Genomic DNA, 14,393 nt, shown 5'->3' on the forward strand with positions numbered 1-14,393 from the left:
TTACACCTAGAGGCTCTGCTACTGCCGCGCCATCTCCAATTTCATTGACAGGGCCAGGAATGATAATGATTTCACTGCCTGGTCCTGTCAAAGTGCAGGGGGCACAGCAGTTGCAGAGAGAGAAGAGCCTCTAGGTGTAATGGCAACACCCCTGTTGCTTGTATATATTAAAACTTAATTTTACTCAGCAATGCTGGAACATATGAACATGGGACCAACACAGATGACTTCAGCTGCCAAGCACACATTTAACAGGTCAGCTAGTTTCATAGGTACAAATCTGCCGACAGATGCCCTTTAAGCTGGTCATGGACATTAGAATTCTGACGGAGGATAACACAGGTTTTGATGGTATCTGCTGTATAATATTTCTGGGACAGCTCATAGATTATGAGATGGATTTTTCCTGTCCAGTCCTTAAAGGGGTTGTCTCATCTTACTTTTACTAATGCAAGATGAGACAAAGTCTCGACCACCAGGTGACCGGGAAGCAGCGCAGCGGGACCGCGCTATGCTGTTTCAGTAGCTCCCATTGCAGTGCATGGGAGCTATGGAAACAGTGTAGCACAGCCAGCTATGCTGTTTTCTAACTCAGAAACCACATTGCTTGTGGTGCTATGATTTTTCCTTGGCTCCCATGCACTGCAATGAAACAGCAGAGCATCGGCCCTCTGCGCTGTTTCCCGGTCGCCTGATTGTTGGGACTTTCTCATCTCAGCCTCAGCCTTAGTAACGGTGAGATGAGACAACCTCTTTAATTTTCCTCTAGAGATGAGCAGAAGAAGAGGTGACCAGAAGGCGCTCATCACCCCGACAGACTGCATTCTCATGTCTAGAGCTAGCTGTTGAGACAAATTTACTCTCTGGTTGAGTTGAATGTAAACTCTGTTACGGATCTCATGTAGGAACGGAGAAATTACCCAGCTTTATCACCTCTTTTGTAATACGTTCCTGGATATTTCAAATGTGTATGCTGGATTCTTGTATTGTCTATACAATCTTAACTTTTTACAAACATCCTACTACTTCTATCTTGTATACACCAGGTTTTCATCCTCTTAAGTTCCAGCTATGCATTTGGCAGTGCCTCCCACTAAAAGTTTAAAATGGATCGTAAGAGATGCAGGTAGTCCAGAAGCCTCTTCTGCACTAAAGAACAATGTACCACCTGCCCTCCTCTTGTCTTTTTCAGACTTGTGGCAAGAGACGCTGCCAAACACATAGTTGAAACTAGCATTCAGTGACCCTAATTTCTAAATAGTGGGGCAAATAAAAATATTATTCAGCAGATCATCAGAAACCAGCCATACTTACAGTATACCTGTGGATTCTACAAGAAGTTGTCTACATGAGGTCTCTATAGCATTAAAGGTGTATTCCCATCTTAAACATTTATGACCTATCCACAAGGTATGCCATAAATGTCTGATCACAGAGGTAGAACCCGCATCTATCTCCTGAATGGGAGTCTTCCATATTCACAGGTAAGTTGGCTGCCAGCTGATGCATCCAAGTAAGGAATCAGTGGAGAGGTGACTACACATATCTGCAGGTCTCTCGATTCACTTCTGTGGGAGCCAGAAGTAGTACCTTCATCTGTGGATATGACATTGATGTCTAAAGTGGAAATATCCCTATAAACTAATGGTAAAGCAGCTGTATAAGATTGGCTTTGACAGACCAAGATAATTTTGAATGTTTTAAAGATTTTTTGGGGGGGGGCACCAGATATTGATGACCTATCTTCAGGATAGGTCATCAATATTGGATCAGTAAAGAACTGGCACTACTTCTGACCAACCGTTTGTTCCCTGCCTCCTCAGGCATAAGGTCGCCTCAAGCACAGCTCCACTCAGTGTAGTGGCTAGGTCACTTGAATGGGAGCTGAGCTGCAGTGACCAGTCATGGGAACTACTTCTTGTTCCATTCAAAGTGTTAGATCAGGCACAAGAGGCTGCAGGGAACAGCTGGTTGGTAAGGGTGCTAGGTGTCAGACCCTCACTGATTTTGATATTGATGTCCTATCCTAAGGATAGGTTATTAATATCTGGAGCCTGGAAATTCATTTAATTAAAATGTATGCATTTATGCCAATAAGTAAATGTATTCACTGTGTATTAAAGTTCTGGAATGTTCTAATACTCTTTCTTGGGAATTAGTCAACCAATAGCTGGTGTACATTTGACTTTTAGGCGTGTGGGGAGGCAAAGATGCTTCTAAAATGTTATGAAGTCATGTTTTTCTAAAATTGGACAACCCCTTTAAAGTCTCCCTCTAGGTTTCAATTCTTCATTTTCAAGATCCCTGTTTGCAGTTAGTAAATGTGAACATTAAGTATTTCCAACCACAGAATGACAACCTTTCCTTATCTGGCCCAGCTAGCGTATCTCCCGGACTCTGATACAACTAATCAGCCATGCAGCTCCATCTCTCGAGTATAATTTTCAGCCTGTGGATGGGAACGGTGAATGTTTGCTGACCACAAGCAGACACATTGAAAATTATGAGGGCTTGTAAAAAAAAAATATATATATATTTGTTGTATAACTTTTCATTATACAATGATTCAGCTTTACTTATATATTAGAGATTTATCACTCCATTTATCTGACGCCATGGCATTGCATATATAGAATTTGCACAACTTTTTGCTTTTGTACATGATGTGGTCATACAGGTGGAGGAGCCTGAATATAATATGCCTAGTATGACGGCTGCGTGATTCCCTTTATTCGAGAGTTGTTTCTCCTTTTTGGCCTTTAAGTTTTTATTGCACTTTCTTAACTAAATAGACATTTTTACCCTTTTCTACTGCTAGGATCCTTTCTTACTCTTTCATAGTGCTGAAAAAAATGTATGAGACAATTTTTTTGTATATTTAAGTGTGTGGCAGACCAGACGTTAGCAGTACGTTCTAAAAGAACGGCTAAATATCTGGTTTGTGCGAGTACATGTGTATATATGTACATGCTCATGTCGCAAGTATATCATATGGCAAAATAAACTGCTTTTCTAGCTTCTCAGATGCAAGGCAGACCAAACTTTTTCTATAGAATTAATTTCTCATTCCCAGAAAGCTAGTATTAAATTCTAGTTTTCCAGTGTCTCCAATTTGATCTGTTTTTCTAGTTGTACTGTATGATTGCCACAAACTACCTAATTTTGGGAAAAACAAATGTAGACACTTCTGATCTGTGTTTCTCTGCACATAATGTCTGTCATTTTTAAAAATAAAATTTGTACAAAAACAACTTGTTTCGATTCTGGCAAAGTAAATTAGAATGTGATTAGGTAATATATAAAATGATCTAGGAATATTTCTTGGATAGTTATAGAAAAGCTATGCTAATTAGCCCTAATCCAGAAGAAAGAAACCTGTTTCTCTAGTGATACCTATAGGTAGCTAACCAGTACCCAGAACCCCACTATGTATGGACTAGAAGTAAGAACAGTGCTGTCCAAGGATGGCTGTCTTGGGTGTGATTGATATTTCCTAGTCATGTTTCAAGGTTCTTAAATTTAACAAAATTTGTAAATTTTCCACACTTGAATTTCTCTACTTTTAGGACGGTCAATAGTGTTGAGCAAATCGAACTTCGGATAATAGATCCGAAGTTGATACATTCTAACACTTTGTTTTAATGCTATACGGAGACCTGTCTGACCTTTCAAATTAGCAATCTAAAGTCTGGTTTGGTACCAATTTACTAGCAATTTACCAAACCCGACTTAGGATTCCAAATTTGAAATGTTTTTAAAAATGCAGAACTGAAGACCGAATTCATTCACTGAAGTCTTACTCATCTTCGGCTGAAACGAGAGGCAATACATTTTAATGTTGTACGGAGACAGGTCAAATCGATTTCTGAAGCTCGATTCACTCAACACTAATGGTCATAGCTCACAAAAAGTTAATATTTACCATATTTCCAATTTATGTTGGCATCATTGTTCACTTGTACTTACATTTTTTGGGGAGGTTAAAAGGCTTATAAGTTTGGCAGCAATTTTAAAAATTTTCAATCAAATTTCTAAATCCAATTTTTTTATTTTTTAGGAACAATTCAGTTCTGAAGTGGCTTTGAGAGGTCAGCAAATCACTATTTTTAAAAACTTCACACTAGAGTATTTAAAATGACGTGTAGGACGTTTTTTACCCCCTTAGGTGTTTCACAGGAATTAATACAAAATGTTCCATCTTTGGAACACCGCAGGTAATAAAATAGAACAAATACTTCAAATTTATTATATTGGTTCTGGAGCTTTTAGAAACATCCCTTATGTGGCCCACCTTGTGGATTTTAAAGGGAACCTGTCATGTGGATATTTGATTTATAATCTAACTAATTCTATACAATCATTAACTACTAAAAAGTACCTTATATGTATTCACTTACTGGTGTGACAGATGGTTACCTCATAATATACACACAAAGATGCCGCATACTAATGAGCTGATTTGAGTCCAGCGTGATGTCATGGAGTCCAGCGTATATTTAATTCAGAGCTATAGCCACTCCCCTGCCCACCTGCTGCTGATTCATATGGAAAATAACTGTCAATCAGCAGCAGGTAGGCGGGGAGAGTCAGGAGCTCATGAATATTCAGGACTCATCATTATCAGCTGGAGCTTTTCAATACAAGATGATGGCAGATTGACTGGATCAATTAAAGAAAGTGACCCAGCATTTTGCTAAGAGAATCAGTCACTTATTTATGTTGCCCTTAGTTAGGATACCATAAAACTGGTGACGGGTTCCCTTTAAGGTCTCAATTTTTCAGGCACCATTTCAGGTTGCAGAGGCCTTCAGGTGCTAAAACATAAACAACCCCAAAAGGCCCAATTTTGGAAACCACTCATCAAAGATTTAATATAGGGACGTAATGAGCATCTTGACCCCACCGATGTTTCATAATATTTATTAGAATTGGGGCATGAAAATCAAAAATTGTGTTACAAATTTGAACTAAAAACTACATATTTTTATGTTTTAACAAGGGTTAACAGGAGAAAAAGCACCCTAAGAAATTTTTACACCATTTCTTCCAAGTACAGCAATACCCCATATGTGGTCATAAGTTGCTGTTGGGGGGGACAGAAGGTAAAGAGAGCCATTCGGCTTTTAAAACACAGATTTTACTGGAAAGTGTTTGGGCACCATGTTGAAATTGGTACCAGTACAGTGGAAACCCTAAGAAATAACCTTATTTTTGAAACTACATCCCCTCAAGGAATTCAGCTAGGGGTGTAGTGATGTTTTAGACCCTACAGGTCTTTTCATAGAATTGGACCATGAAAATGAAAAATTACACTTTTCCAATAGTATGTTGCATTAGTCCCAAATTTTCCATTTTTGCAAGAGAAAAAACAAGAAACGAAACCAAATCTGTTATGCAATTTCTTCCAAATAAGAAAATACCCCAAATATGGTCATAAACTGCTGTTTGGGGACGTGGCGGTGCTCAGAAGGGAAGGAGCGGCATCTGGATTTTGTAACATTGAATTTGTTTAAATGGTTTGTAACAGCTATTAATATATATAATTTTTTTTTTTTTTTTACAGAGCTGTGTGATGGCTTGTGTTTTTTTTTTTGCAGTACAAGCTGTAGATTTTATTGGTACAATTCTGGAGTACATTTGGCCTTTTCATTGCTTTTTAATTTTTTGGGAGATGAGGTGGGCAAACATTGCAAGTTTGTCAGTGTTTATATTTTAAGGAGTTCACCATGTAGTATATACACAGTCCAGTTGCACTATTCTATGTCGGCAGTGTGTATCTCATGATATGTTAGCTGGCTTGGTGGGTATATAAGGTGTGCATAGGCTGTCTGCACACATATCCCTCATGGGTAAAAGGGGTGAGTTATCCGACTTTTCAAAAAGAAGAAATGTTTAGCTTTTAGATTATATTGAGACATAAAAGTGGTGAAAAGCTAAATTATATAAGCCGGTATCATTGTATCATCGAATGTCAATTATTTATCACTTGGGTTTGGTGAATGGCATGAAATAAAAATAAATAAAAAATTCCGTAACATAGTACATAAGGCCGAAAAAAGACATTTGTCCATCCAGTTCGGCCTGTCATCCTGCAAGTTGATCCAGAGGAAGGCAAAAATAAAACTGTGAGGTAGAAGCCAATTTTCCTCACTTTAAGGGAATAAAAAATTCCTTCCCGACTCCAATCAGGCAATCAGAATAACTCCCTGGATCAACTATCTCTCTCTAGTAGCTATATCCTGTAATATTATTACACTCCAGAAATACATCCAGGCCCCTCTTGAATTCCTTTATTGTACTCGCCATCACCACCTCCTCAGGCAGAGAGTTCCATAGTCTCACTGCTCTTACAGTAAATGATCCTTTTCTATGTTTGTGTACAAACCTTCTTTCCTCCAGACGCAGAGGATGTCCCCTCGTCACAGTCCTGGGGATAAATAGATGATGGGATAGATCTCTACTGTCCCCTGATATATTTATACATATTAATTAGATCACCCCTCAGTCTTTTTTCTAAAGTGAATAACCCTAATTTTGATAACCTTTAGGGTACTGTAGTTGCCCCATTCCAGTTATTACTTTAGTTGCCCTCCTCTGGACCCTCTCCAGCTCTATGTTCACTGGAGCCCAGAACTGTACACAGTACTCCATGTGTGGTCTGACTAATGATTTGTAAAGTGGTAGGACTATGTTCTCATCACGGGCATCTATGCCCCTTTTGACGCAACCCATTATCTTATTGGCCTTGGCAGCAGCTGCCTGACACTGTTTTTTGCAGCTTAGTTTGCGGTTTATTTAAATTCCTAGATCCTTTTCCATGTCAGTGTTACCGAGTGTTTTACCATTTAGTATGTACGGTGACTTGCATTATTCCTTCCCATGTGCATAACTTTACATTTGTCAGTGTTAAACCTCATCTGCCACTTATCTGTCCAAGCCTCCAATCTATCCAGATCGCTCTGTAGTAGTATACTGCCCTCTTCAGTGTTAATTACTTTACACAGTTTAGTGTCATCTGCGAAAATTGATATTTTACTATGCAAGCCTTCTACAAGATCATTAATAAATATATTGAAGAGAATAGGGCCCAATACTGACCCCTGAGGTACTCCACTAGTGACAGTGACCCAATCTGAGTGTGTACCATTAATAACCACCCTCTGTTTTCTATCACTGAGCCAGTTACTTACCCACATACAGACGTTTTCTCCCAGTCCGAGCATTCTCATTTTATATACTAACCTTTGATGTGGTACAGTGTCAAATGCTTTGGAGAAGTCCAGATACGACATCCATTGATTCGCCGCTGTCAAGTCTAGAACTTACCTCCTCATAGAAACTGATTAAATTAGTTTGACATGACCGATCCCTCACAAAGCCATGCTGATATGGCGTTATTTGCTTCTTTCCGTTAAGATGCTCTAACATAGCATCTCTCAGAAAACCTTCAAACAGTTTACCCACGACAGATGTTAAACTTACCGGCCTATAGTTTCCAGGCTCTGTTTTTGGACCCTTTTTGAATATTGGCACCACATTTGCCATGCGCCAATCCTGTGGGACATTCCCTGTCAATATAGAATCTGCAAATATCAGAAATAAGGGTCTGGCTATGACATTACTGAATTCCCTTAGGATACGGGGGTGTATGCTATCCGGTCCTGGCGATTTGTCTATTTTAATCTTTTTAAGTCGCTGTTGTACTTCTTCCTGGGTCAGACAGGACACTTTTAATGGGGAATTTATTTCAACATTCGGCATGTCATCTGACAGTTTATTTTCCTCAGTGAATACATTGGAGAAAAAAATATTTAACAGCTTTGCTTTCTCCTCGTCGCTCTCTGCGACTCCCCCCTCATTACTCTTTATCGGGCCGGCACCTTCAGATTTATACTTTTTAACATTTATATAATTGAAGAATATTTTAGGGTTGGTTTTACTCTCTTTGGCAATTAATCTCTCGGTCTCTAGTTTGGACGCTTTTATTAGTTTTTTACATGTTCTATTTTTTTCCTTATAGTTTTTCAGTGCTTCCGTGCTACCTTCCTGTTTTAGATGCTTTCTTTTTGTCATTTATTGCTTTCTTTACAGTTCTGTTTATCCACATTGGTTTCTTTTTGTTAGTAACATAGTACATAAGGCCGAAAAAAGACATTTGTCCATCCAGTTCGGCCTGTCATCCTGCAAGTTGATCCAGAGGAAGGCAAAAAACCCCTGTGAGGTAGAAGCCAATTTTCCTCTATTAGGGGAATAAAAATTCCTTCCCGACTCCAATCAGAATAACTCCCTGGATCAACAACCCCTCTCTAGTAGCTATAGCCTGTAATATTATTACACTCTAGAAATACATCCAGGCCCTTCTTGAATTCCTTTATTGTACTCACCATCACCACCTCCTCAGGCAGAGAGTTCCATAGTCTCACTGCTCTTTCCGTAAAGAATCCTCTTCTATGTTTGTGTACAAACCTTCTTTCCTCCAGACGCAGAGGATGTCCCCTCGTCACAGTCACAGTCCTGGGGATAAATGATGATGGGATAGATCTCTGTACTGACCCCTGATATATTTATACATATTAATTAGATCTCCTCTCAGTCGTCTTTTTTCTAAAGTGAATAGCCCTAATGTTGATAATCTTTCAGGGTACTGTAGTTGCCCCATTCCAGTTATTACTTTAGTTGCTCTCCTCTGGACCCTCTCCAGCTCTGCTATGTCTGCTTTGTTCACTGGAGCCCAGAACTGTACACAGTACTCCATGTGTGGTCTGACTAATGATAGTGGTAGGACTATGTTCTTATCACGGGCATCTATGCCCCTTTTGATGCAACCCATTATCTTATTGGCCTTGGCAGCAGCTGTCTGACACTGGTTTTTGCAGCTTAGTTTGCTGTTTATTAAAATTCCTAGATCTTTTTCCATGTCAGTGTTACCGAGTGTTTTACCATTTAATAAGTACGGGTGACTTGCATTATTCCTTCCCATGTACATAACTTCACATTTGTCAGTGTTAAACCTCATCTGCCACTTATCTGCCCAAGCCTCCAATCTATCCAGATCGCTCTGTAGTAGTATACTGTCCTCATCAGTGTAAATTACTTTACACAGTTTAGTGTCATCTGCGAAAATTGATATTTTACTATGCAAGCCTTCTACAAGATCATTAATAAATATATTGACGATTTTGTTTCCTTAATATATAAAAAGATGTTGTTTCCTTAATATATAAAGATGAGAAAGTTATATGCTAAGTTATATCTTAAGAAAAAATAGAAATTTGGTATCCCTGTAATAGTATTAACCTGCAGAATAAAGTGAACATGTCAATTATAGTACTGGGTGAATCCTGTGGTAAAAAATGTTCTGTTCCAATTTATTATTCATTCTGCCTCTTATAAAGTGATCAAAAAGAACTACAGTATCTCTCAAAAGTAAGTTCACCCCTCACTTTATTTTCTAAATTTTTATTATATCTCTTCATGGGACAACACTGAGGATATGACAGTTTGATACAATGTAAAGTAGTCAGTGTACAGCTTGTATAACAGTGTAAATTTGGTGCGCCCTCAATATAACGCAACACACCGCTATTAGGCTAGGTCTACACGACGACATTTGTCGTGCGACATTTTGTTGCACCAATGTCGCGCGACAATTTTTATAATGGCAGTCTATGGTGTCGCACTGCAACGTGCGACATGCTGCGACTGCGACGCGACAGTCGCAGAAAATCCATTCAAGATGGATTTTTCTGCGACTGTCGCGTCGCAGTCGCAACATGTCGCATGTTGCAGTGCGACACCATAGACTGCCATTATAAAAATTGTTGCGTGACATTAGTGCAACAAAATGTCGCGCGACAACTGTTGCGCGACTTTTTGTCGCGCAACAAATGTCGTCGTGTAGACCTAGCCTTAATGTCTAAACCGCTGGCAACAAAAGCAAGTACACCCCTAAGTGAAAATGGCCAAATTGTGCCTAATGAGGTATTTTCCCTCACTGGTGTCATGTGAATTGTTAAAAGGTCACAGATGTGTTAAATTTGGCGTTATCGCTCTCGAACTCTTACTGGTCACTGAAAGTTCAACATGACACCTCATGGCAAAGAACGCAAAAAAAAAAAAAAAGAAAGTTGCTGCTCTACATAAAGATGGCCTAGACCAGGGATGCCCTACCTGCGGCTCTCCAGCTGATGCAAAACTACAACTCTGAGCATGCTTGGACAGTCTACAGCAGGGATGCTCAACCTGCTGCCCTCCATCTGTTGCAAAACTACATCTCCCAGCATGCCCGGCTCAGCATCATATACAGAGGTTGTCTTTTCAAAATACACGTACAAGTGCTGCCAGCATTCCTGTAGAGGTTAAAGGGGTGGAGGGTCAGCCTGTCAGTGCTCAGATTATATGCCACACCCTGCATCAAATTTGTCTGCATGGCTGTCGTCCCAGAAGGAAGCCTCTTCTAAAGATGATGCAGAAAAAAGCCTGCAAAGTTTGCTAAGGACATGGATTACTGGAACCGTGTTCTGTTGTCTGAAGAGACCAAGATAAACCTATTTAGTTCAGATGGTGGCATTGTACTCCTCACCTGGTTGCCGCCACACATGCTAGACAAGTGTGTTTTTGCCTACAGTCAAGCATAGAGGTGGGAGTGTCATGGTTTGGGGCAGCATGAGTGCTGCTGGCTGTGGGGAGCTACAGTTCATTGTGGGAACCATGAATGCCAACATGTACTGTGACATACTGAAGCAGAGCATGATCCCCTTCCTTCGTAAACTGGGCTGCAGGGAGGTATTCCAACATAACTACCCCAAACACGACGACCACTTCCTTGCTAAAGAAACTGAGGGTGAAGGTGCTGGACTGGCCAAGTATGTCTCCAGGCCTAAACCCTATTGAGCATCTGTGGGGCATCCTCAAACGGAAGGTGGAGGAGCATAAGGTCTCTAACATCCATCAACTCTATGGTCGTCATGGAGTGGAAGAGGATTCCAGTGGCACCCTGTGAAGCTCTAGTGAACTCCATGCCCAAGAGAGTTAAGGCAGTGCTGGAAAATAATGGTGGCCACACAAAATTCACACAATTTGGCCATTTTCACTTAGGGGTGTACTCACCTTTGTTGCCAGTGGTTTAGACATTAATGGCCGTGTGTTTAGTTTTTTGGGGGGCACACCAAATTTACACTGTTATAAGAGCTGTACACTGACTAATTTATATTGTATCAAAAGTGTCAGATCTTCAGTGTTGTCCCATTACAAGTTATAATAAAATATTTACAAAATGTGAGGGGTGTACTGACTTTGAGATACTGGTCATGTATCCCAAAACAATCCCAAAATGGTACTGATTAAAACTACAGCTGGTCCCTCAAAAAACCATGCCCCTACACAGCGCAGTTTATAGAAAATGTTCTCTATGGTGAACAAATTGAATACTTTGAAGTGTATTTATTGTGAAAATGTAGTAAACAATTGTGAATGCTGCGTATGTATAACCTAAAAAACAACAATGGCTACATTTCTGGGAGGGGGGTCCTAGAAGATTTAATAAAAGTTCATCAGTAAGTTATATGTACATCTCAAAATGGTGCCTTAGAAAAATACAGACCGCGCATGGAGTACTTTGTACAATTCTGGGATCCTGTGAACAATAGAGGCTTAACAAAGCTGGAGATGGTTCAGAGGAGGGCAACTAAAGTAATAACTTGAATGGGTGGACTACAGTACCCTGCAAGATTATCAAAATTAGGGTTATTCCGTTTAGAAAAAAGACGACTAAGGGGAGATCTAATAACTATGCATAAATATATCACGAGTCAGTACAGAGATCTCTCCCATCATCTATTTATCGCCAGGACTGTGACTGTGACGAGGGGAGATCCACTGAATCTAGAGGAATGAAGGTTTGTACACAAACATAGAAGAGTATTCTTTACGGTAAAAGCAGTGAGACTATGGAGCTCTCTGCCTGAGGAGGTGCTGATGGAGAGTTCACTAAAACAGTTCAAGAGGGGCCTGGATGTATTTCTGGAGTGTAATACATATTACAGGTTACAGTTACTAGACATGGGTTCTTGATCCAGGGAGTTATTCTGATTGGAGTCGGGAAGGAGAAAAATTGGCTTTTTTTTTTTTTTGCCTTCCTCTGGATCAAGTTGCCGGATAACAGGCTGAACTGGATGAATGTTTTTTCCCAGTCTTACAAACTACAGAATGTTACAGTGGATCCCCCAAAATCTAGTGGGAAAATACTGTAAAAGTTTTACAGGTCTTGAAATGGATGGAAAAATGAAAAAATTGCTTAGTCTTAAAGGCCCAAAAAAGTTTGGTTTGGAAACATAGAATGTGTCGGCAGATAAGAACCATTTGGCCCATCTAGTCTGCCCAATATACTGAATACTATGAATAGTCCCTGGCCCTATCTTATATGAAGGATAGCCTTATGCCTATCCCATGCATGCTTAAACTCCTTCACTGTATTTGCAGCTACCACTTCGGCAGGAAGGCTATTCCATGCATCCACTACTCTCTCACTACTCTCTCAGTAAAGTAATACTTCCTGATATTACTTTTAAACTTTTGCCCCTCTTAACGTTAACAAGTAGGTATCTAGGATTATTTTCTTTTTTTGTGTGTGGGAGTGAGAGGAATAAAAAAAATAATCCAAAGTTTACATCTTACCATTTAGCCGTCCATTCTTCTGATCCGTCAGAACAACAGAAAAATGAAAAACAGTTTGCACTAAAAATAACTGATTTGTCTTTTTTTCAGTTATGATCAGTTTGCATCCGTTTGTGTCACTTCCATCACAGATCAGTTATTTTTGGCAGGAGATAAAGTACTGCATGCAGAATTTTTTATCCCGTCAAAAATAGCTGATCTCTGATGGATGCATACTGATCATAACTGATGCTCAAAATTCTGAAAATAGCCGAGCTCACTGCTTAGCTATTTTCGACACTCCCATAGAAATGAAAGGAGGGTGGCCACACATGTATGGTCCACTTGCCTCTTGGCATCTTTTGAGAGATAGGTGCAGGTCCCAGAATTAGTGGATCTCCAACTAAAAGGATGAAAAGCAGGTCACCAAGTAAGTGTTCTATTCGTTCCCCAGCACTGAGCATGCGCAGCTGCCCTCCATTCATTTTCTATGAGGCCACCAAAAATTGCCGAGCACTGGCTCCGCTATTTCGGTCAGGCCTATAGAAGTGAATGAGAGCGGTGGCCCGCCATGCGCGGTGCGCTCCCATTCACTTCCAGCGGGAGTGCTCTTGGTGGTGGCCTGCTTAGAGTCCTTGCGGGTCTCTTTTCTCGATATAGGTGCGTGTCCCGAATACTTTTCTTGGTAGAAAAATCAAATTAAAATTCTGGTATTGTGACAACTCTAATCCTGAGGACTGGTCATCAGCATCATCACATTGCAATATGCCTTTAAGATTTACATAGGCTGTCTCATATGTCCTTTTAGAGCATTTGGTCCTCATAGCAAGACATCTCCTATTCAGGACTCACTCTATTAGTCCATAAAGAGTCATTAAGTAAGAGCAGCTCCTGCTTTGGTAGACTCTGATGAGTCATGGTCAACCATTCATTTTGGTAAAGCAATCCCTTTAAATTATAGCCACAAATGTAAAAAAAAAAAAAAAGACATTGATGTATTGCTGTTAAGCAAAGTTTATGAACATAATATTCTAGTATTAAAGTGCAAGGTGGCCTCTTAAATGGGACCCTACATTAATGGGTGAGGCAGGATATGGCAAATGCCACAACACAGCATTGGCAGGAGGTGGGTGGGACACAGCAGCCCAACAAGTTTCCCACTGCCAGATTTAAAGGGAATCTGTCACCATGATCTTCTTGGACAATTTCTGAGGTATGGTAATACACAAGTTGTACTGCAGATATGGAGACCAAATTGCCATTTTTTATTCTCCTACTGCCCTCAGTACCCCCACTGTCAGCACTCAAAATGTTTCAGCGAAGCTTAAAATGCTAATATTGGAAGAAGGGGGGAGCTGCGGTTGGTTCAATAGGGAAATAAACAATTGTGATCTGGACTCCTTATCTGAAGTAATACACGAGTAGTACTACAGATAATAGTCTAAAATCGTGGAGACAGGTCCCCGTTCCCCATCTTGGGGCTGGGCCACAACGCAACCCTACGGTCAGATTACTGCACCATGTGAACAGATCAAAAAAAGCTCACCTTTTCTGTATGGTCTCAGAAAATATATTGACAAATATGTGATTCCCTTATGGAGTCTCCTGCTAATTAACCTGTAGGATACCAGCACTGTAGATGTACGGTGCTGGGGACTGTACCTTAAAACCCAGCGCTGTACAGCTACGGCACCCTGATTGGGCAGTGCAGGAGCTGCGCCCACCCGATCAGCAGCAGG

This window comes from Bufo gargarizans, chromosome 3 (assembly GCF_014858855.1).
Source record: "Bufo gargarizans isolate SCDJY-AF-19 chromosome 3, ASM1485885v1, whole genome shotgun sequence".
NCBI classification, from domain to species: Eukaryota; Metazoa; Chordata; class Amphibia; order Anura; family Bufonidae; genus Bufo; species Bufo gargarizans.